The following is a 24012-nucleotide window of genomic DNA, read 5'->3' as shown; positions in this document are numbered from 1 at the left end:
GAAAAACGTGGAGCCGACAGTGCGTAGCGGCATTATTTGTTTCTTTCTTAAGATTATGCAGCTGTGTTTGTCTGTTTCGTTGTTTAGAGGATTTCGTTATTGATCCCTTCCGGTATTTGTTTAGATATCGTTTTTAGTAGGTCTAAACATTATTTGATAATAATGGTTCTTCTTTATTGCGCGACCCGTTTTTTGTGACCAATTGGACGATTATTGTTCATTTCGTGGGAGGAGAAACGTGGAGCCGACAGGACGTAACACCCCCGGCTTTAGACAAATGTTGGGGAGAAACCCAACATTTGCAGAAAAAGGGAAGAGATATGTTTTTCTCTTCCACGAATTTCGTTTAGGTTTGCTTATGTGTCTATGTTTTCGCACGCTGTTTGTTTATAAAGAAAAAAAGAGGAAAGAAAAAGGCAACCTCCAAAACCTCTTCCTATTTCTTTCGTCTTCTTTTTACACATTTTTTTTTTTTTTTTTTTTTTTTTTTTTTTTTTTTTTTTTTTGTTAAAATGCAGAACTATTTCCTCTTACGTTTTAAAAAAGAGAAAAGAAAAGCCAAAAGGAGTGTTATATTACGTTTCCTTGACCATCGTCGAAGGTTTAGATCTTTGTTTTCCCGGGTGACGTTTTATTGCTCTCAGCAAGGGAATAATAGTTAAGTATTGTTATGCTGTTTGTGGAATTAAACTATCAAGCAAGATTGTTTTGCATTTTTTTTTTTTTACGTGGATATTAAACTATCTTATAATGATATAATACATATGTTAACGTAATCATGCAATGTATATGTAATGCTATAGAATAATGTTGCTACGTAATATTGTGAATATAGTAAGGTATATGTACATATATATATATGTGTATGTATATATATTATATATATATAGTTTGTAGAAAATATATAAAATTTTCTTTTCTTTTAGTATTTACGTTAGTTAATTGAACAAATATATAAAAAAAAGGAGGGATATATATATATATTTTTATAATGATTTTAATATTATTATTATTAGTGTTATATATATGTATATATGTATTTTTTTTTATCCTTAATTTAATTAGTGTAATAAAAAGGAAAGTGTAGGTTTTTTTTTTTTTTTTTTTAAACGGTAGGCGATACGGATGTTTTAGCGCAGTCGCTAAGTTGAGCATGCCTAGTTGAATTAATGAGTCTCGTAAATTGCAAGCGCCGTCGTTATATTGGTTATATATAATCAACTTGATCATGGCGGCCCCGTCGCCAAGGGGGTGAACTATTTTCATCCACCCCTCCTGTTTTTCTGCTAGGATCTTGCATAGCGCGGTCGTCTTTTGTGGCCATTTGGTGGTTTTCCCAGAGGGGGCCGTATATGCTAGGCCGCACCTGATGGCTTGCCACGAGAGCTCTCGAAATCGGTCTTCTAGGAGAAACACTTATGACATCCGTCTTCCAGATGGTCGCTCCCCAATCCTTTAGATCAATTTTTACCATGCTCGTTGTCCTATTTATTTTAATAATGAGATCGCGTTGCCATAGGTCCTTTATCTTTACGGCAACTGGTTCGTTTTCTTTCAGGTGTTCGGGCCATATGTGGAGGTAGGTATGTTGTCGATCCATCCGGAAGTTTAATTCTTCCAGAAGTTCTGCTAGGTCCTTCTCGCTGTTTTTTAGGTGTAGCCATATGAGATGTGGGGATTCCACCTGGATAGTTCGTATTTCCAGGCGTCCACGGGTTAAATCATGAGTGTTGATGCCTTTGATTTCCATTTCTAAAATTGTTTAGTGTGGATTAGAAAGGTGAGGTTTTTTTATATCTAGGGAGGGAAGGAGGGTAGAAAAAGGAACCGTTCTGCGTGTATTGTTTGATCAATTTTATTATTTTTGTCATTTATTTCCCCCTTTTTTTCTAATTGCTGTTATTATTATTATTATTATTATTATTATTATTATTGTTCCTATGGGTGATTATGAGGTATATCTATTTTTATTCTTTTAGTTCTAATGTATAATTCGCGTTTTCTCGTGTATGTAGCAGAGGATATATCGCGTTTCTTTCTGAAGTGTTTGGATTATAGTTTCCTTGCGTAGTTGGTTTTGTTATGGTTTTATTATCTTCGTGCGGTGCATTCGGCGGTATCTTTTCGGAACGTTTTTGTCGTCCTAGATGCAATAAAAGATGAATGAGAGAATCCCAAACTGCTCCAAATAAATACAGTGACCATCCATATACGGTATGTAGTGCGTATCGGTGTACGAGTGTGTCTAGGATTAATTTAGAAACTCTTGCGGTTAAATATATTTCGATTATTCCAGCGCTAAATTTCCGAAAATCAGAAATTTGTTCCAAAATTTTTTCCAAGCAGAGGCGGCTATTTTTTCCACTGAAGCTTCATCTAGAAGGTTGAAGATTGACCCTTTTTGTAGTGAACTGGACATTCCCATTACTCCCCTTGCTATCGTATTTAGAAGTGCGGGCCGCTCAGCGGGGAACATTATGTGATTTCTTAGTTTTTTCAGTTCGTTTTCAGAATATATGTCGCTGGTTGCAAGTGGGCCTGGGCTTATGTACTTCCAGGTAGGTTTGGTTAATGGTTTCATAATGGTCGGTGGTAGGGTGTCCACTGGATTTGGTAAAAATTTGTACCATGAATCTCCCAAAAGGTATATGGCAGGTGCGAACGGGTTGCAGGCGGTTTGTGTTCCTTGTCGTAATAGTATGTGAGTTTGAGGCGTTAAAAAGTGTGTTTGATTTCCTCTGATTACTGGTAATTGGTCGTAACATTCCTTTGTTCGCGCGAGTTTTACATCGACTGGCACACATTTTATTATGTGAATTACTTCTCCTGCTCGGAAAGCCATGTATCCAGGTCCATTCATTAAATGATATGCAAAAATATCCGGTGCTTGGCTAGCTATGGCTAGTGCGTTTCGTAACATTTTTCGTTCTAATTTGCATTGATGCTGTAATACATTTCTATATAGTTCGTTTATTTGAGTGCGGATGTGTTTTTCTACATACACGAATTTCAAGTTTATGTAGATGAACATATCAAGATTTGAAGTGCGAGAATATTTCTTGAAAATTTCGCTTCCGCGTACTGTTTTCGAAAATCAGTAATTTTGGATGTTCAGTTCGGACGAGTGAATATCCACAAATGTCTTGTTTTCCTTTACTAATTAGCGCGAAAATGGCTTCTTGTGTGACTAATGAATAAATTGTTTGAGGGTGATCTCTATTGTTGTCGATAACTTTGTGTGCATATCCTTCGAATAGTAATCTGTAGTTGGAAAATTTGCAAATATCGGTTGGTACAGGGTCCCAGTATGTATCTCCTCCTTCTATGTTAGTGCAATATGTAGCGCCAAATTCACACATGACGCCAGATCTGAGTTGCACTCGGTTGGTATTTATTCGTACGTCGGCGGTATAATCTTGCAATGTAATTCTTACACTTGCTAGTACGATTACATCTGCCCATGTTCCCTAAGGATCGGAGTATGCTCCTCCGACACATGCTCCGCTATTGTCGACGCTGCCAGCGAGCGTTATTGGTCGCGTGGTTGTCTGGTTAGATTTTAAACCGGATATGTATGTACTTCCTAATTGATAACTGCCTTGATTATGTATTTGTTTGTATGCTTCGCGAGGTATTTCTTCCACGTATGAATATTTTCCGTTATACACATCCATACTATGAGAGAACATTCCGCATTTCCTGATTATCCGGTCGATTTCGATTTTGCATTGTATTACTTGTACAGATTCGAATTCGTTGATTTGTAGTAACTGAAAGTATATTTGATCTTGATTAACTTTTTGTACTGGAATGTCACATTCGCCGATAGTTAATAGCGATAAAGTAGTTAAATTTGTTGCAGGAGATCCACAATCGTAGCCTATTATTCCGTGTGTTTGATAAAATTTAATCATTAACATTGTTATTATTGCGACAATTTTCCTAATTCTGGAATCCATCTGAAAGTGCATATAATTAATTAACATTTGGTCTGATATGTGATATTCGCAACCGATTCGGATGTACAATTTGACTATTTTTCTTTATTCTAACTTTCACGTTGTTTTTATTTTAAGATTTCTAAAACTTCGTGAGGTCCAGTATATTGATCTCCGAATTTACCTGGTTTCGGACCTTTTAACAAAAATACCTGGTCTCCCGGTTTAAATTTTTGTGGGTTGATTTTCTTATCATAATGGGTTTTTGATTTAATTTTTGCCTGTATGACATTATCGCGCGCGTTTCTTTGAATCGTATGTAACTGTATGGTTAGATTTATTAAGTATTCGTCGTAGCTTGCTAATTTATCTTCTGATGCGAGAGGTTCGTTTGATGGAATTCTCGCTATTTTACCGAAAACTAGTTCGTACGGAGTGTGTTTAGTTGCCTCGTGTACGCTAGTATTATAATTAAACATCGCGAGACTGATCCATCTATCCCATTCTTTTTGTTCATTTGCATATTGTTTCAGATATTCTCCTAATGCGTGGTGTGATCGTTCTAGTGACCCGTTTGATTGAGGATGAAAGGCAGTTGTGCGAAATTTGCGAATTCTGAATAATTTGGCAACCTTCTTCATTAAATCACTAATAAAGTTCCGTCTTTGGTCTGTTAATACTGCCTTCGGTGCTCCGAGTATGCAGATAAATCTATCCACAAAAACTTCTGCAATGGTTTCGGAAGTTTGATTTGGTAACGGTACTCCCATGCAAAATTTTGTTAATTGGTCTTGTAACGTTAAAATATATTCGTTGTCTCTTTCGGTTTTCGGTAGTGGTCCTACAATATCCATCGCAACTTTATCGAAGAAAGATCCTGGCGTGTCGGTGATTATCATTGGTTGTTTAGTTTTAACTCGAACAAGTTTTTTTAATTGGCATTGTAAACATTGTTGAATGTATTGTTGAACGTCTAGTTTTAAATTTTCCCAATAATAGTTATGCTTGATTCTGTTATATGTTTTTGTGACACTGCGATATCCTCCCGTAGGTAGGCAGTGCATTTCTCCGATAATAATAGGTCGTAAGTCTTTAGGAGGATATTTAATTAATCCGTTGCAAATAATTATTTTAGTCGGTGCATCAAAGAATGTTAACTGAAGTGATGATTTAATATTACTCCACGGTACATTATTGATCATTTCAGTCTTTGCAATACTAATTATTCCTAAATTTAATTCTTCACTTATATCGCGCAAATTAGTTATAGTGGCAACAATTCGGTTTAGAGTTAGCGTTGGTCCTTCCTGTTGCGTTTCGCTAACGGGTAAGGCTATGTGGTAAAAACTTTTATGTTTTATGACCTTAGGTTCGTTTAAGGTAAGGGACCTTAGGTTTGGTAACTCGTTTCTCTCGAAGAGTTTTTGTGAACCAGAATCCAAAGGGTTCCTGTTAGTGTCGACGAAATATGTTACGTTGTCTTTTCGTAAGAATAATAGTTCGCGGGATTCTGTGACATTAAGTCCGCGTAATTTTTGAAGGTGAGGTTTTATTTTCCGTGATTTTAGATTTTGGTTGATAATTTCTTCTTCGTCTTCTTCTTCGGTATCGTTGTCTTTATCCGGCGGGTCATTTCTTTCTTCGGGTTCTTCTGTGTTGTTATTAGGAAATTCTTTAATCATTTCGTTTTGTTTAAAATCTAATCTTGCTGTTTGACTTCTTGTTTGTATTTTATTTTGAGTAATCTGTGATTCGGGAATTTTATTTAATTTTTCGAGTGTGCAGGGTAATGTATCTGTATCGATTGTTTGGTCTGTTTCGTTTATTTCATATTCTATTTTATCTATCTCATCGTCTGTTTCGTTGTCTGAGAAGCGTAAAGTAAAATCGTCATCTTCTTCTTCTTCGTTATCTGATTCATCTAACATTCTGGAAATTATTTCTGCGTCTCTTGGGTTATCTGGGTTTAAAATTTTATTTTTCATAATTTTACAATCTGTTCCTTGAAAATCTACAGGATTTCGTGATAATGCATCTGCGTTTACGTTAGTTTTCCCAGCTTTATATACGACATCGTAGTCGTATTCTGATAATTTTAATCTCCAGCGCAGTATTCGCATATTTGCATCTTGCGCGTTCTTAAACCACATTAATGGTTTATGATCTGTAACTAGAGTGAATCTCCTTCCGTATAAATAAGGTCGAAAATGTTTAACGCAGTAAACGATAGCTAATGCTTCCTTCTCGTAAGTGTCGTATTTTAATTTATTGTCTGTTAAAGTTCGTGAGGCATATGCTATGGGACGATCTTTATTTATTTCCTTACATATAATTGAACTGATTTTAGACTCGACCAGTTTTAGTTTTAATGGCCTTTTTTATAAACAGATTTTTGGAAGTCCAATGGGTTCTCCATTATCCCCGATTTTGGCCGACATAGTCATGGATGACCTAGAGTCATATTGTTTACATTCTTTAAGTTTTAACGTCATCACCTATTATCGATATGTTGACGATATCTTCGCAGTAGTTCCGCGCATAGGCTTAGACGAAATAATAAAGACCTTTAATAATTTTCACCTTCGATTGAAGTTTACCGTTGAAATAGAACATAACAATTCCATTAATTTTTTAAATACAACGATTATGCGTGTCGACAACACACTTATAACCAATTGGTTTAGGAAGCTTACATGGTCGAGAAGATACATTAACTTTCACTCTAACCACCCAACAAAGTACAAAATAAATACTATATACAATCTCGTTGATCATGCCTTACTACTCTCAGATGTCAGATTCCACAAAGAGAATATAAATATAGTTCATAAAACATTACGTAATAATTGTTTCCCTGAAAAATTTGTTGAGCGACACATACAAAAAAGAATATATGTTTTGAAGAATCGCAAAACCACTAACACTGATGAATCTATCAATAAATTACAACCAAAAAACTTTTTTATGTTGCTACCTTTTGTTAAAGATTTTAGTTCATGTTTGCGCCGATCAATACAAGACACGGATTTGAATGTAGCGTCGATAGTAACGAATAAGCTTAACACATTGATCAGACGTGACAAGATATGTTAAATATTGATAATAGAACTAATGTCATATATAAAATTCGTTGTAGTGATTGTGATGCGTTTTACATAGGCCAAACAAAAAGACATTTGCGCACAAGGCTTAACGAACATTGTAAAAATATCAAATTGTATCCTTCGTGTCAATCCGTAATTAGTAAGGATAGATCGGAACTCGGACATGACTTAAGTGGTATAGCCCAGAGATTTTACATAATGAGAAATTTATAAAAAAGAGAGAAATAGCAGAAATGTTTTTCATCAAGAAATTTAACAACAACACAATAAACTTACAAAAAGACACAGAAAATCTACATAATATTTATGACAAGATTATAAAGGTCGTCTAAAATGTTTTTTAAAAATCGACAGTTTAGTTTCGACATTAGTTTTGACAAGACGTGTTCCGTCACTTGTTGGTTCGTCAAATCAATATGTTTAACTAACTGATACCTGTACAACACATTGATATACATCTTTGTTCACTCGAATGTATGTACTAAATTTATTTAGTTTTTTTTTTTGATTGATTTACTGCGTTTACCATCTTGGTTCAATTTATAATTTATTTGTTATTCATTGTAGTTAAACTTGAAAAGGACCACAACCAAATGATCGAAACGTCGTTTTAATATTAAATAAAGATATTATTGACTAGTTTGGTCGTTCTACTTTCATTACTTGCTATTAATTGAGTACTAGCGATTGGAATTTAATAATTTGGAATTTATTTATTTCTCCCTGCGATAATATGCCGCCCACAGCTATTCCAGAGGCGTCCGTTAAAATAAACGGTTTAAAAAAGTCTGGATACTGTAATACCGGTTCCTCACATAATTTTTGTTTTAAAAATTGAAAACATTCTTCTTGTACAGGTGTCCATTCAAAGTGGGTATCGTTTTTCAATAATATTGTTAATGGTTTGGCAAATTGGGAAAAATTTGGTATAAATCGTCTATAATATCCTGCAAGTCCTAAGAATTGTTTAATGTTTTTAGGCGTCTTGGGTCTTGGAAATTGTTGTACTGCTTCTAATTTTTTCGGATCTGGTTTTACTTCGTCCCTGCTAATTACGTGTCCTAGATACGTTACTTCTGTTTTCAAAAATTCGCATTTATCTGGTTGCAATTTTAGATTAGCCTTACGGAGTCGTTCTATTAAAGCGTTATATTTTCTTTCATTTCGTTCTTCTAAAGAAGTAGCGTAAATAACAATATCGTCCATGTAGACGAATAATTCTTGTCCTTGTAACCCAGTTAATACTAAGTCCATTAGGCGTTGGAAAGTAGCAGGTGCGTTTTTTAGACCGAAAGGCATCCGGTCGAACTCATAGTGTCCATAAGGGGTTGTAAAAGCTGTTTTATGACAGTCTTCAGGATCCATTTTAATCTGGTGAAATCCGGATGCTAAATCGCATATCGAAAAATATCGCGCTCCTTCTAATTGATCTAATATATCGACAATATTTGGTAACGGATATGCGTCCCCAATGGTTTTATCATTTAAGGCGCGGAAGTCTAGAACCATCCTCCATCGCTTATTTCCTTTTGAATCCTCCTTTTTTAGTACTATCCATATGGGAGTATTGTATGGAGACTGTGAATGTTTTACGATTCCTCCTTCAACGAGTTCCTCTACCTGTTTATTTATTTCTTCCTTATGCGTCTGAGGAAAACGGTATTGTCGAGTATTTATAGGTTGATTGTCTGTGGTTGGTATTTTATGTTGTAACACGTGCGTTGCAGTTAATTTTTCTCCCGGAATATAGAATCTATCTTGACTGTCCGTTATTAACTTTATTATACTGTCTCTCTCGATTCCGTTTAAATGTTCCAATCTTAATGATTGTATAATTTCGGTGAGTCGACCGTTCTTTTCTTCTTCGGTGATTGTTAAACATTTTTCACTCTTGATTGGTAAACTTTCTTTATGTTTTGATTTGCGCGTAGCTTTGGAATTTTTTATAATTTCTTGAGATTGATTTAATAAAAGGGAAGAAACTTCTGAAGACGGTTTATTTTTGTATTTAATTTTTAAAGATTTTCTTTCATTTGAATTATTTTCTTGAGCTCCCTTAAAATGTTCTTCTTTGGTAACGTGAGAGGTTTCTGATTTAATTTTATTTGTTTCTGTAAGTAGTCCAACCTGCGTAAATTTAAAATCTGGGAAGAATAAAGGACTTCTTCCCTTATAGGTTTTTGTCGAATCACGTAGTGAGGTTTGGTAACTTCCCTCCTCGTAATCGACGGAGCTAGGATTTTCTGTCGAGGTTTGGAAATTTCCCTCCGAAATCCTAGAATTATCTCCCTTTTGGAAAGTTTGGTAACCTCTGGAGATTTTGGAATTAGTTAATTTTTTAGGAGAGGTTTGGTAACTTTCCCCTCCGAGGATGGTTGGATCTTCGAGATTTTTAGGAGAGATTTGGTAACTTTTCTCTCCGGAAAATTTTGAATTATTGATGTTTTTAATTTCCCTCTCAATTTTATTTTTATTATTATTTTCAATTCCTTCTTGATTAATTTTTTCTTCTTCGTCTTCATAATGAGTTTCTTCGATGGTAGGATTTTGTTGATTTTCTTCGTTTTTTATTTCATTATTTGTAAATTCTTCCGTTGGATTAGTTAAAGTTTCCTCTGGTTCGTGATTGTTGAATAGATCGCTTAAAGATTTCAAGCGTAAGGTAGGAACTTGAACTTCCATTTCTTCATCCAGAGTGCTTATAATGTTTAAATATGCTTTTCCATCGATGTTTTCAACGATAGTATCCCCTAAATGAATTCCAGGTGCTATTTTTAATCTTGGTATATATCCGACTTTTATCTCTGGGTTTTCCACTCTTACATAAAATACTGATTCGGACGGGGAGCTGTAATAGTTTCTGGTGACAAGAAAGGTATGTTTATTCCGGAAACGTTTAAATGTTCTTGGGCGTAGTCGATTTTCGACGAGGTTTGTTCGAAAAAATCATTTCCGAGAATCCCAGATTGCGAGATCGGGAAATCGTTAGAAACGATATGGAAAGTAACCGGTCTTTCGAAGACAATTAGCGTAATTTCGCCCAGAGTGTAAACAGGATAATTATTTATTCCGTTTAATTTTAAGATGTTCGTACAGTTAATACTTATTCTTTCAGGTACGAAATTTTCTTTAATAACGTTTGGTCCGGATCCTGTGTCTAACATAAAAATGATCTTAATCGTGTCACTTATGGTTATTTGGACGGTAGGCACGCGACTCTGTTTGTCGAGATTTACGGTTACGGGTCTTATTTTTGTTTCGGTTTTACCTACTTGACTACTTGAGTTTTGTGTGGGCGCTTTTCTTGTTCGGGCCCCTGCTGCGCACCCGATGTCGAGGGGCCATTGTAGTTTCCCTGTGCCTTGTTTTTCTTTTGATTGTTAGTAAGACGCACTTGGCAATTTTCTAGAAGGTGTCCTTGTTCCTTGCAGTATCGACAAAACAATGAGTTTTCGGTTCTTTCCTGTTGGTTCATGCTGGATCGGCAATCCTTTGCAACATGTCCGTAATTATTACAAATTTGTCACGTGATCTTGGGCCGATTTTCATTTTGTTTCCTCCAACAGTTATTAACTGAATGTCCAGGTTTTTCGCACCATTGACAAATTATTGAAATTCTGTTAGCTGTATTGTTCACGTTACCTTGTTGACAAATTTTTGCATTGTGACCGGATTTTGAACATAATTGATATGTAATTAATTTTTCTTGTATTATATTGACCGACCGACGGACTTGAGGGTCGCGATACCGACACTTGTCCGCGGTGTGTCCTCGTTTTTTGCAAATCTGGCAGATTAGAATGTCCGTTCCTAAATCTGTGCGGTTGTTAATGGTCTGAGATACCTGTAAATATTTTCTGCAGTCATTGGCCATGTGCTCTTGCTTATAACAGATTTGACAGATTTCTCTTGAGCTGGCGTTCTTTTGTCTTCCTGAGTGGTCCGTTCCCTGTCGTAATTCTGTCATTTCCCGAAGCTCTCTGTCTATTCTTAGAGCGTCGGCTACTGTCGCATCTACTTCTAAAGTTTTCGAGATTCTTTGCTCGATTTCTGGTTTTAATCCTTTAATGAAGCATTTGTTCATGTCCTTTTCTAATGATGCCTTAATACTCTGATCAACCGCAATATTTCCTGCGATTTTATGCTTCTAAAATTTGTTTTCCTAGGAATTTAATTCTGTTTGCGTATGTTACTACATTTTCGTCGCCCTTTTGATATATACACCCTAATTCTCCTTGCAATTGATAAATATTTTTAGTTGGCCTGTATATCTGCTTTAAGTAAGTGGTTAATTGTGAAACGCTATCAAAATTTTGATCTTGTATCGTGCGACGGGCTTTACCGATTATTCTCTTTCTTATTATTCTTGTTAGCTGTGGTTCTGTTTCTTTAGGTAGCACAGATTTTGCTTCTTCACATCCCTCGATAAAATAATTTAACGAAATATTTTGACCGTCGAAATAAGGAACGGCCTCGACCGCGTATTTAAGAGTAGCGAAAGGATTATTCTGCGTCATGGTGTTATCGTAAAAATTTTCTAATTTTATTTTAATTTTATATTCGGCGTCGTTTACAGAAATATCGCTATCGGGCGTGCCACTGGCATAGGAATATTGTTCACTACTTGTCTCAGTGGTTACTTCGATTGAAGAAAAATTAATAATTTTCGGAGATCGTGTGGAAGTAGATGTAGTAGGTGTTGAAGTGTAAGGTGGTTCTGGTTTATCGAATTTCGGCCGTTTGTGTTTCTCTAGCGCTAATTGAAAATTTCGTTCTACTTCGTCTTTATCGGTTTGCCCTCTAGTCCCTTTACTCATTCCAGCTTAAGATCACACATTTCAATCCATCCCGGACGAGCCCCCAATTTTTTCAGTATGTTACGTCCAGGCCCGTAGAGAGGATGGGTCAGAAGAAGGGCGGGAACAGGAACTGTTCCGATGTCAAAAGTCTTATCGACGAGTGACTCGGTCGAGCGAGCTGCAGGTTAGCAAACAGGTAAACGACGGGTGTCGTTATTACTCTGTTATGCGAACGCTCTCTCGGTGGTCCCTTTTTGGTAAGAGAATCGAATCTCTTTTACGTGGGATGGGACCTTGTGTGATCTTTCGCGTGGAGGGAGTGAGGGAGTTAAATAAGTTTACCGATCATTTAATTTTTAAATTAACGTTTATTCAATTGATCCCTACCATTATACATATAACTTTATTGATATTATCAAATTCGCCTTAAAATTATTTGCATGAGTGTGTGTGTGGATCGCGGGTGTTACATAAGTACGGAGGTCATCAACCAGAAAAAAGGGGGAAGGAGTGCGATTCTAAAGATTCTATCCTGGTTGGTATTTGTTACAATAGTTTATGAAGAGAAAAAAAAAATAATAATAATAATAATAAAGATTTGGGAACGGTGTTATGTGTGTGACGGCGCGATGTCGATGTCTTCGAAGACGCTATCTATAATACTGAGGAGAGCGGAATCGGATATGGATGCAAGTTTTGATTCTAACGAGGGAAGCGCAGAGGTGTCAGAGTCTGCTGGAGAGTATTCCAAAGAGGAGTCGGGTAATTCTATCGTGTGGTTCGATGAATTACCCGAGAGGATTACGGACGAGGAATCGGAAAATGTTGGAGGAGACGACGGCGGTGAGTCATCGGATATATCGATGACTGAAGGTGAAAGGGGTACGGGGGAATACGATGGGGAAAGAAAATCTACTTCAGGGTAACTATGGGTAGATGGGAAAAGGGTTTTTAACAGGGTGAAACAGCGCGAATACTGCGGTGAAGAAAAGGGGGAATCTAAACTGTTGGAATCTAAAGTTGCATGGTTGATTGGAAAACATCACAATCTGCAATGGGAAGATGGAAACATTCCGTACTACAGGGCCAAACGTTTAATCACTGACGCCGTGACGTTGAAAGATGCTTCTTCTCGAGTGTATGTCAAAGGACATGAAAAACGAGAATGGTTGGCAAATTTACTGGAAGACGATGAGAGAATCGGTCTTATTATCGAGACATTGAATAATGATGACGTTGCTGCTTTAGATAAATTAGATGCTACTCTGCGTTGCGATAGACATGTACGAAATTGTGCTTTACAAAATGTATTTAAATTATTCAATTAGTGGTCGAATTATCATCATAAAGATTCGATCCATATTTATAATAAACTATTGTTACAATACATGTGTGTTATTATTATTATATTTTTTATCCTCTCCTTGTAGCATGTGTTATATTACAGTACGTGATGCATTTTCTATTAGTCTGCATTTCAGCAGACAATGAACGTGGAATATTTGACATCTTTAAACGTAAAAAATATCAAAATTCATGTTGTTCTTGGTTCGCTTGATGTTGATCGACGTTCGTTTGATGTTGATCGACGTTCGTTTGATGTTCGATAGTGGTTCGATAGTGGTTCGATAGACGTTCGTTTGATGTATGATAGATGTTCGTTTGATGTTGATCGACGTTCGTTTGATGTACAATAGTGGTTCGATAGATGTTGATCGACGTTCGTTTGATGTACGATAGTGGTTCGATAGATGTTGATCGACGTTCGTTTGATGTACGATAGTGGTTCGATAGATGTTGATCGACGTTTGTTTGATGTACGATAGTGGTTCGATAGATGTTCATCACGGTTCGATAAATGTTCATCGCGGTTCGATAGTGGTTAGATCAATCTGTAGCAAGTATTATATCTCTTAGCCATGTATACATCTGTGTGGTGAATATTACATTTCATGGTGCAGCTGCATCTAGTATTATATTTCAAGTCATGATATTAAGATATTTATTTGATGTATAATAAGGTTTAAACATGTTTAGATCGATGTTGATCAATGTTTAGATCCATGTTGATCAATGTTTCAATAGATGTCTGATGCTTATTTGATTGTGTTGCTATTCAATTATAATTATCTGCATGAATGCTGTGTGGAGCGACAGTTCGCGTCAGCTTTTAATTTTTTTATCAGCTGTGAAGAGTAAGCATTTGTTGCTAACTCTTTGTCATGCACATCCCCTACTCTATTTTTTTCACCGAGACGTTACTTAGCTCTCGCTGGAGTTAGCCTAAAATGTTAGACTGTGATCCAGTGCAGTAAGAACATTTGTGATTTGTGAAGTGAAGAGTGAAGATTTTAAAATGTCACAAATTATGGCATTTCTCGACGCGATGTTCGAGACGGGGTACCGTCGCCTTCAGCTTTCCGAAGGGGTTGGCAGGCGAAGCCATCGCCGTGCACTTCGCTGGGTTAAGAATTTGGCCCGCAACCTATTCCGAGCGTTATTGGATGTACTGTTCGAAGATGTAAATAGTTTTTATTATTTTTATACGCTTTTTTTATTTATAATATATTTATATTTATATTTATGCGCTTTTATCTTTTACAGTGTTACCAATATCAGTACTACCACATCCCACTTGGTGATGTAAGTAATTTTTATTATGATTATTATACACTTTTTTTATTTATAATATATATTTGTATGTTTTTTCTTTTACAGGAATATCTATGTTACCACAATCTCATCCCGGGGTATATCAACATCGCGCACATGAAAGAGGTGCGTCAGTGGCGGACCTTCAACCGCGAATATGCGGAATATGAGGATTTGTGGGGCGATGGCCCCCGTGCTCGCCTTTTAGACAGGTTCTTCCCTTACCTGTACGTGGACATTTTCTGTCTCCGCAGGCCGTTCGGAGAGGAGCCCCTTGTACTGTAAGTATGCTCAAATTTTAGATATTTTTTTTAAAGGTACTAATAAAAATGTTCATTTTTCTGTTACAGAAGCAGCCGTCGCGAGTTCCTCCTCCGCCTCTCTCCGACTAATTTTTAGTTTTTTCTTTTTTATATTTTATATTATATATATATATATATATATACACACACACTTACACACACTATATGTATAAAAATACACATTTTTATGATTAAAAAAAAGTTTATGATAAAATATGTGTATTGTGTTTTGTGTCTTCATTATCTATCCCATCCTTCTTCCTCCACTTAGTATTAATTAGATTATATTTAATATATATAATTAGATAAAATAATAATAATAATATAATATAAAAAAAAATTTAATCTGCGTTCTCGCGTACGCCTTAGCCTCCGTCTTATCGCGCTCCCGCTATCCTTTCTCTCATCCTCATTCTTTCTCTCTCACACTATCTTCCTATTGTAATCTTCTTCTTTTCCCACCACGTCATGCTCTCATTGTCCTACGCTATGTACAATACGCATAGCGCTCTCCTTATGCTATCCTATACCACGCGTCTCTGTCTACCGCGTTGCGAACGTCTATCGTGCTGTCTCTCTCTATCCATCTCCCTACTCGCGGATCTCTCTTCCCTCTCCGCAAACTCCTCGTCTACCGGCCGCGCCGCGGACCTCTCTCTCCTCTCCGCAATCCCCTCGTCTAGCGGCTGCGTCGCGGACCTCTCCCTCCTCTCCGCGTACCCCTCGTCAATCGACCGTGCCGCGGACCTCTCCCCCTCCCCGCGTACCCCTCGTCTACCAACTGCACCGCGGACCTCTCCTCCTCCCCGCGTACCCCACGTCTACAAACCGCGTCGCGGACCTACAGCTGTGTCGCGGACCTCTCCCCTTCCCCGCGTACCCCGCGTCTACAAACCGCGTCACGGACCTGCGTGACGTCACCCCCCCCCGCGCCCGCGGTTCCCCCCGCCCCCGCACCCCCCTCGAGCACCTGGGTTAGAACTCTCATATACACACTACTACCGTTATAGTCGACTTTTGTTCTACGTTGTTACATATTTTTTCATATACACCAAGCAAAAAAAATCAGGTTTATTTTTTGTAACAACAAAGTATAGGAACACAATAAAAAGATATTGGTGACAATAAAAGAGTTTCTGCCAGTTCAATTTTTTTTCTAATAATATATAAGCTCTTTATAAGATATAAAATTAAGTTAGAAAATTGGCGAGTAAGCGCTATAGTTAGTGCGCAAAAATTTTATTCTAATAATGAGTAACAATTTAATCTATTATCCTAACGTACATTTTGGTCAATTTTATGATCTTCTTGAGTGCAAAAATACAAAAGCAGATGAGAAAAAAACACAGGTGTTTTTTAAGTCATATAACTGTACCTTAACTTATCATTAAGTGATACCAATAAATCGTTATACGCGAGTTTAGGAAAAATTAAATATCATTATTTAGTCAAACGCATAAAATTAAACATGAAGATATTGTTAATAAAATAAGAAATTGTTGAGTTGATGTGTTCTTCCTTTGGTTAGTAGACCAAGAAGAGACACATAGGTTGACTCGTCAAATTTAAAATAAAATAATAGGTTGGAGACCTGTATTGAAATAATTAAAAATCAACTCACAATATCACTAGTTAATAACAGAAAAACATTTTTTTAGAAGGAACACTGTGTTGAATTGTAACTTACATAATTGTTTCAAATTTTCTTAACTATAAAGATGCTTAAGGATGGACTGATCTTATGATAATGGTCGACAGTTATATCTTTAAAATCATGAATAATAACAAAATCCTATATGTTTAGATTTACGGCAATTTGTCTATAATGTTTAGATATGTAGAGTGTTTAAATATTCTGTGTCTGTTAGTAAATTTATGCTGTCACGACCAGAGGATAAGGATAGTAACCTGAGACGGTAACGCGGGAGGGATTCAGTGCATGATAGGCTAATTTTCAATTTAGTCTTTATTCGTAAAATAAATGACACCCAAATAAAGTTTTTCGTCAATTTACAAACAGCGTCGATAGCGGCGAGCCGACGGTGCGAGCCGCCTTGAACTATTAATTCTCGGTGCCGATAAGACGGGTGGAGAGACCAACGGTCGCAATCCTCAAGCGATGGAACGAGAACGAAAAAAGGCGCGGGATGGCGTTAATTCGATTCGCGACTACGATTATTCGTCTTAGGCAACTTCTATAGCACGAGTGTCAAAGGACGGTCGATCGACGGAGTATTTATAGTACAACGGAGTCTCGCTTGTTCTAGACGTTTCGAGACCCGTTTATTTGTTGTTTTGCTATGTTTGTCAAAGTCACGGCTAATAACTCCATTCGGTTTAGATTGTTGATGTTTTCGCTCCGTCGACCGACCGTTTCGAGATAAATCTTGTAGGCTCCTTGCCGCGCTGTCGAGCGCGGGAGAGCGGAGAGGGCTGGCTTAACGCGCCTTTATTTTTTAGCGCTGGGGGGGACGCGCGCAGGTTGTTCGGCGCGGCTTGTCCGATCGCCTTATTCAATTTGAGTTAATTACCGCGGGGCTATTTTCGCAAGGCTCACTCTGCCGATAGCGAACAATGCTGTTTATTTGTCTTTTTATGTATATCATCTCTAAGATCAATCTTTTGTTGTAAAAATTTTCTTTATTTAAAATTTTCACATCTTCCCAATCAAAATTATGATTATACTCTAATCTATGGGTAGTAATAACCGAATTATTTTTATTGTTTAATATATTAGATTTGTGTTCCGCAATTCTTGTTTTTAGTTTCCTTCCTGTTTGTCGCACATATAAAGCTGAGCAATTTTTTTTTTTAGTACAGTTAAAGTTTTACTTTTACAAAAGTCTGTTGTGTGATAAGTAATTTAATATTTAATGTAAAATTGTTAATTATACTTTTCTATAACTTGCGATAATAAATAATGCAAATTGTTAGAAATTAATATTATAATTATTATTGCAATTAGTGTAAGAATTTTCAATATGTATTTTAATTAAGTAAATATAATTTATTAATTTATTTTACTTTTTTAATATTTTATTAATAATATAACTTAACACATAAAATATAAATATTATTTTTATATAACTTTTCTATTTAATTATTTCTATAGTATTGTGACGTTCTTCTTATAATAAACTTATAATTTTTTATATAAACTTCTGCTAAAATTTTAATACGTTTCTCCTAAAACAAAAACAAACTTTCTTACATAAATTTGTGATCATATTCCTCTCTCACAACACAACTTTTTAGAAGTTTTTTTATCTTTCTCACTTTTCAAAGTTTCTCTCTCACTCTAATATGGAAAAGATTAGAACTATTCTTTTTTGCCTACTAAACAAGCAATTTATATTTGTTTATCACTATATATAATCTCATTTTAATGTCATGATAAAGGTTGAGTCATGGAAATCTGATGATTTTTAAAATGAAATAAAATATAACTTAAATACTTATTTCTTGTTATACAGAGTGTTCGGAAATTAAACCAACAAACTTTCGGGGGCACCAAAAGGATCATTTTTTGCAAATGAATCTAGAGTCGAAAACGTCGCTAAGATAGTAAGATCGAGAGCACCTTGAATTTTTTAAGTAAAACCGCCTAATTTTCATCGCATATTTTTGTAGCCCTCCTCGAAACCTTTTCAAAACATTATTATCTACCTTGGATCAGCCGTTTCAAAGTTATTCAGTTTTCCTTCCGACCTTTTTCAAACACTCTGTGTGCCATAGTGCTATAACAACATGTTTCTGACCCTAGGTTCATTTGCGAAAAATGATCTTTTTGGTACCCGACAACCTCTAAAAGTTTGTCGATTTAATTTCCGAACACCCTGTATAACAATAAGATGTAGAACACTATTTGAGTATATTACTTTATCTTATTCTCTTTTTTTCAATTTTTAAAAAATTTTTGGTGAGATTTTATTATACTACTCCAATTTTGATGAAATTTTAAAAGCATGTTATACTAATTGAATCTAATTTGAAACTACAAGTTGCGGAAATGACTAGTTTCCGAGAAATTTAAAATTAAAATTGATTAAAATTATTTAAAATTGGATTTAAACAAAATTTAAAATAATTAAAATGGAGAAAATATAGAAACACAACTGCATACACATATATGTGGCACATATATATACATAGTTTTCGATTGTGGATGTATTTTCTTTATGATCAAGGATGGAAAAAAATAAGATGCCGACTAGACGCAAACAATCGAGGACCACATATATGTGATACGCAAAACGTTTTATGATTTTGATTGACAATAAATTTACGACGGGATTGTATGTATACTTTTAGTTTCGGTTGTTGCGTTTAATTGTTACTTGACAAGATCTGCACGTTTCGGCAACTCTTTGGCTCAAAGCTTTCTTTATCATTTTATTATAGATTTGTGATAGAAGTGTTGCGAATAAAAGAAAATGTCATGAATAATAGAAAATATTGTAAAGAAAGTAAAAAAAAAAAAATATAAGTGTTCGGTTTACAATCTTTATCAATTGTAAAAATTAAAGTTTAGTTTTAGTGATATAACATTTTACAACTTTGCATACGAATTTTTACTATGACAAATGATACCATGTTTGGTAAATGTTAGTTTTTTATCATGTTGTATTACAAAATATTTTATAAAGTCATGATGATCTACTAACAATCCACCAATAATACAAAAAATGGTAAAATATGATTTAAAATTATACTAAAAATTTTTCTCTGTGTACTCTATAAGTACTGCCCATAAGTGGTACTACGAGCTATTAAATAGGAACCCTCTCGAAGCGAAAATATTAAATCGTCTAACAAAAGCATTTTTGTAGGGCAAACCAGGATATGGCCATACGGAAAAGATGGCCATAGGCTGTAATTTTTTCAATAATCGCTACATAATGCGCTTTTTTAGTCATTATCAAAGATAATCGATATTTACAGTAGTTTATGCATACATTATTCGAAATAACGATATTGTGAATCTTATATCATATTTTTACTTTTGACTACCTGCAAAGTTTTTCATTTGTCCACTAAAAACTATTACAGCGTTGAATAAATTACAGTTAAGCTATTGTAATCGACGTTAGACATTATAAGGATATGCAAATTGTTATATGACCTATAATTTTTATTTTTGTTTTCACTATTTTTTTATAAATATTATATGGTCATCTTTCCGTCACTATGGTCATCTTTTTCTTGAAAGTTGGGTAAGATAGCCAATGCTTATGTTGTACTATTTTGATAAAATTTCTATTAAATATTTTCCTTTTAATTTTGATAATATTACGTAATATAAGCTTCAGTGAAGATAATATGCCAAACACTATTGAAAAATAACAAAAATAAATGTATGTTTTTTGCATTTTAAAAAACTATGGCCATCTTATCCGAGTTTACCCTACAATCTTTGCACTGTATATATTAGCCTTATATTATAATCCGATTAACATAATCACATTGTAATTAATAAAACAAATAATTTAATATAATAGTAAATGTATTATAGAATATAACAAAAATAAAAACAATATTTTTATTATTTTGCAATCTTCTATCTTTAATCTATATAATCAATTTGCAAAAATTTATGTCACTATGCAATGATATGCATATAAAAGAATTACAATTTAATTTATTTCTCCACTTCTGATAACATCAACTGAGCTAAGTGTCGCATCTTCTGTGCTGTTTCTCAAAGACACAATATTATTAAGACAAAACACAAAGTTTGGTCTATCATTCGCCACATTCCAACAATGCTGCATCAATTCATATAATGTCGGTGGACAGTTGAGAGGTTTCGGCAACTTACCCCCTGAACGCACATACTCTAATACTTGGTCATTACTTTTGGCAGGATAAGGCTGTTCACCTAATGACATAATTTCCCACATTAGCACTCCGAATACTCAAAATACATCGCTTTGTGAAGTAAATATTCCGTCCACTAAAGATTCTAAAGGTGCCATCCAGCGAACAGGAAGTAAACTTTCTCCTCTCTAAAACATAATTTTAGCGCAGTAAATCTTTTGCTAAAAGCATCCACATATTTTTAAAACTAGAAATATGTGCAGTTAAAGTTAAGTCATTTTTTCTACATATACTATACTAATAAAAATAGTTTTTTTTCAAATCAATTTACAAATGTATAATATTATTACAATGTAAAAATAGAAAACAAAATTTTATTTTCTCTTACGTGTCTATAAGTGTATTACTTTATTTATTAAATAATGTATATTAAATAATTGTATATTTACTTTGCGGTAATACTGATCTTTGTAAATATCTCTAGCTAATCCGAAGTCACCGATTTTCACGGTTTCTCGAGGATATTAAGCAATTTCGACAGGCGAGATCTCTATGCACAAAGTGTAATTTTTCTAAAAAGCAACAACCTCGCGCAACATCTTCGCATATGGCAAATAAGTCTTGCAGTCGCAAAGCTTGTGAATCTGATGGTTGGAATGTCCTACTCTCTCTCAAATATGTCAGTAAGTCAGCTTCCATTAATTTTAATATGAGCCATGGTGAATCCCCATCTATACAGATGCTCAATAATCTTAAAACATGCGTGTGGCGAAAATGACTCATAAACTTAGCTTCTTGCAAAAATATCTGTTGCGAGGAAGCATTGCTGCGTAGCATCTTTATGGCGATAGACATTGGGCCCGGCTCTTCTAAATTCTTGACAGTTCCTTGAAAAACCTGCAAGATATTTTATAGTCAATAAAATACACGTTAAAAATTAATTTAAATTATTATTGCTTACAAAAAATTTGAACTTTGAAATTGTTTTTATTAAAAAATGTGTCTTTATTTCAAAATATTGTGATTAAAAAATTAACAAAAGTATTTAAGAATACATTTAAGCCATAAAAAATTATTTTTTTACCTTTCCAAACGCACCACTATCTACAAGCTTTGTTAGAGTAATTTGCTTTTTTTCGACTATGGTTAATGTAAGTTCGTTTCGAATCAATTGCAATCTAGAAGCGTATATAGCATTAGATTGGACGTTCCCGGTTTGAAGTATTTCATCTAAAATTGCTAATTCGATGTTGTTCATTGTTGAAGGCGAAACTTGTTTATTGTTATTTTCTTTCCATTTTCGGTATGCTGTTAAATAATGTTATGATATACTCATTATTAATTTTATGTATTGAAAAATTTAAATCATTTTCAACAAGTAAACTAATTTTAACAGAACTCTCTACACATATATGAATCGAAAATAATTTACAAATAAAGTTCAAAATTTATATCATATATACTTACAACAATACAAAGAGCAAATACAGATTACAGCAATGACAAGGCCAACGACTGTTAATGTAATTTTTAGATCATATTGCATAGCAGATGTTCCGATAGATCCTGTTAAATTAATGATTTTGCTTGATTTACTTTTTAGATTCTTCAAAGCTTTTGTTTTCAGTTCTTACACAAAATTGATATTTCTGATTCATTTGTTTTGTAGTTATCTAATAGTAATTTTTTGTTCCGTTATAATATAAATTCCAATCTTCGTTTATATCAGTCTGATTATTCATTTTGTAATTATTTTTGACAATTAAACTTTTTAATCTATACAAATCTTTTCTATAAATCTTTGCTCTCATAGGTTCCCAATTTAACTAATACAGGTCCTAGGAGCAAAACTTGTATATATTGTATTATTATATAATAAAGCGAATGTTTTAAGTGCGCCAGGAATGCTTACTTATCGAGACTAAAGTTTCATGTACCTTTTAAATCAGGAACATGTGCCAGCTCAGGATTTATCCATAGCATAATTTTGTATCAATTGGGAAAGCTTTAATTGTCAAAGGTAATTACAAAATTAGTAATATTAATTTTTTTTACAAAAATACGCATGCTAAAAACGCTTATGGCATTGGAGAAAATTAAGTAAAATAATTATAAAATTTTGTATTACATAGATATTTTTACTTAAAAATTTTTACTTAAATTTTTAATTTAAAAAATTTATGAAAACATTTTTACAAAATAAATATATGATATCATAAAGCATTCATTTATTTTATCTTGTGTTTTACATGGTTGTACAAAATTACTCATAGCTATGATTTCACTTATATAATCATCTGAAATATTAACTTCTTGAACATATTTTAATGTATTTTCTTTGTTTTCCAGAAGTGCATACCTTTTTTCTAAAATATAGATTGTTTTATTGATACTAGTGTACAAAGTTAGTAAAGGTTTATCTTGTTAATCGTTAAATATGAAAAAGACATTTTATTGTTTTAAACCGTTAAAATCAGGTTGCAGCTACAACCATAGATGTCTGTTGCAATTAAGTAATTCTTGATTCTTTACATATCCAGTACATTAATGGTTTGTCAATATTCTTGTAATCAACCTGCATGGAGATTACGTTTTTCAATTGCTTTTTGTATGCACAGAAACATGAATTATTCTTAAAAAAAGGTTTTATATTTTTTCCATTAAAATCCGACTGCATTGCTTTATGATTAAATGCAAAATCAACAATTTCTACCCAATAAAGATATCTGGAAAAAAAGCGTATTATTCTCTAATTATAAAACATTATTTTAATCGTATATTGCACACGCATGTACAGAATCTATGTGATTATTTAAAATTTTTGTAATTCTACATCAGTTTATGATATATGATGTTTAATAAAAGTCATACCACATTAATAGAAAATTATGAAACAAATTTGTAACACATTTGCGACCTTACTGTGCGAGACTACTGAGACACGATTGTTTTCTGTTACAATTTTCTTTGACCACCAGTAGATATACGCCGTAATGTTAGTAAATATAATAATATTTTATAAAATTAATAGCTGTGCGTGTAAAATCATTTATTTCGTCATATGACGTAAACTTGTTAAGAGAAACAAAGTTATTTTTTTTAGATAGATAAAACTTAATATACCCTGTAAAAGGCAGCACATTTAAAGTTGAAACCCCGTAATGTTCACGTAGAATAATAATATTGCCTTTGACTATTCCAGTTTGCCACAATGCTAAGTCTAGCTTTAAAAGCTTCGTAATAACCGTCATACCTGTCTCATGATATTCCAACCAATAAAGATTTCTTGCCACTCAATCGAGGCAGAGATTACTCGCGGAAGGGTGGACATCAGTTATTTTTGTACAATTATTTACTTCGATTGCATTTAGATCGAAATTGTATGTCATTAGCTTCTTCT

General features: G+C 34.2%; 3 pseudogenes; all 3 read right to left on the bottom strand.

The window, feature by feature from the left end:
• Positions 1-2235: 2235 nt before the first annotated feature.
• On the bottom strand, positions 2236-3920 carry LOC140670366 (uncharacterized; annotated as a pseudogene).
• Positions 3921-10310: 6390 nt separating this feature from the next.
• Positions 10311-11859, bottom strand: LOC140670364 (uncharacterized; annotated as a pseudogene).
• Positions 11860-20428: 8569 nt separating this feature from the next.
• On the bottom strand, positions 20429-21870 carry LOC140670363 (proto-oncogene tyrosine-protein kinase ROS pseudogene; annotated as a pseudogene).
• Positions 21871-24012: the final 2142 nt, after the last annotated feature.

Source organism: Anoplolepis gracilipes, chromosome 10 (assembly GCF_047496725.1).
Source record: "Anoplolepis gracilipes chromosome 10, ASM4749672v1, whole genome shotgun sequence".
Classification (NCBI taxonomy): domain Eukaryota; kingdom Metazoa; phylum Arthropoda; class Insecta; order Hymenoptera; family Formicidae; genus Anoplolepis; species Anoplolepis gracilipes.
Note: the sequence above shows the minus strand (reverse complement) of the source record. Positions and strands in the feature narration are given on the sequence as shown.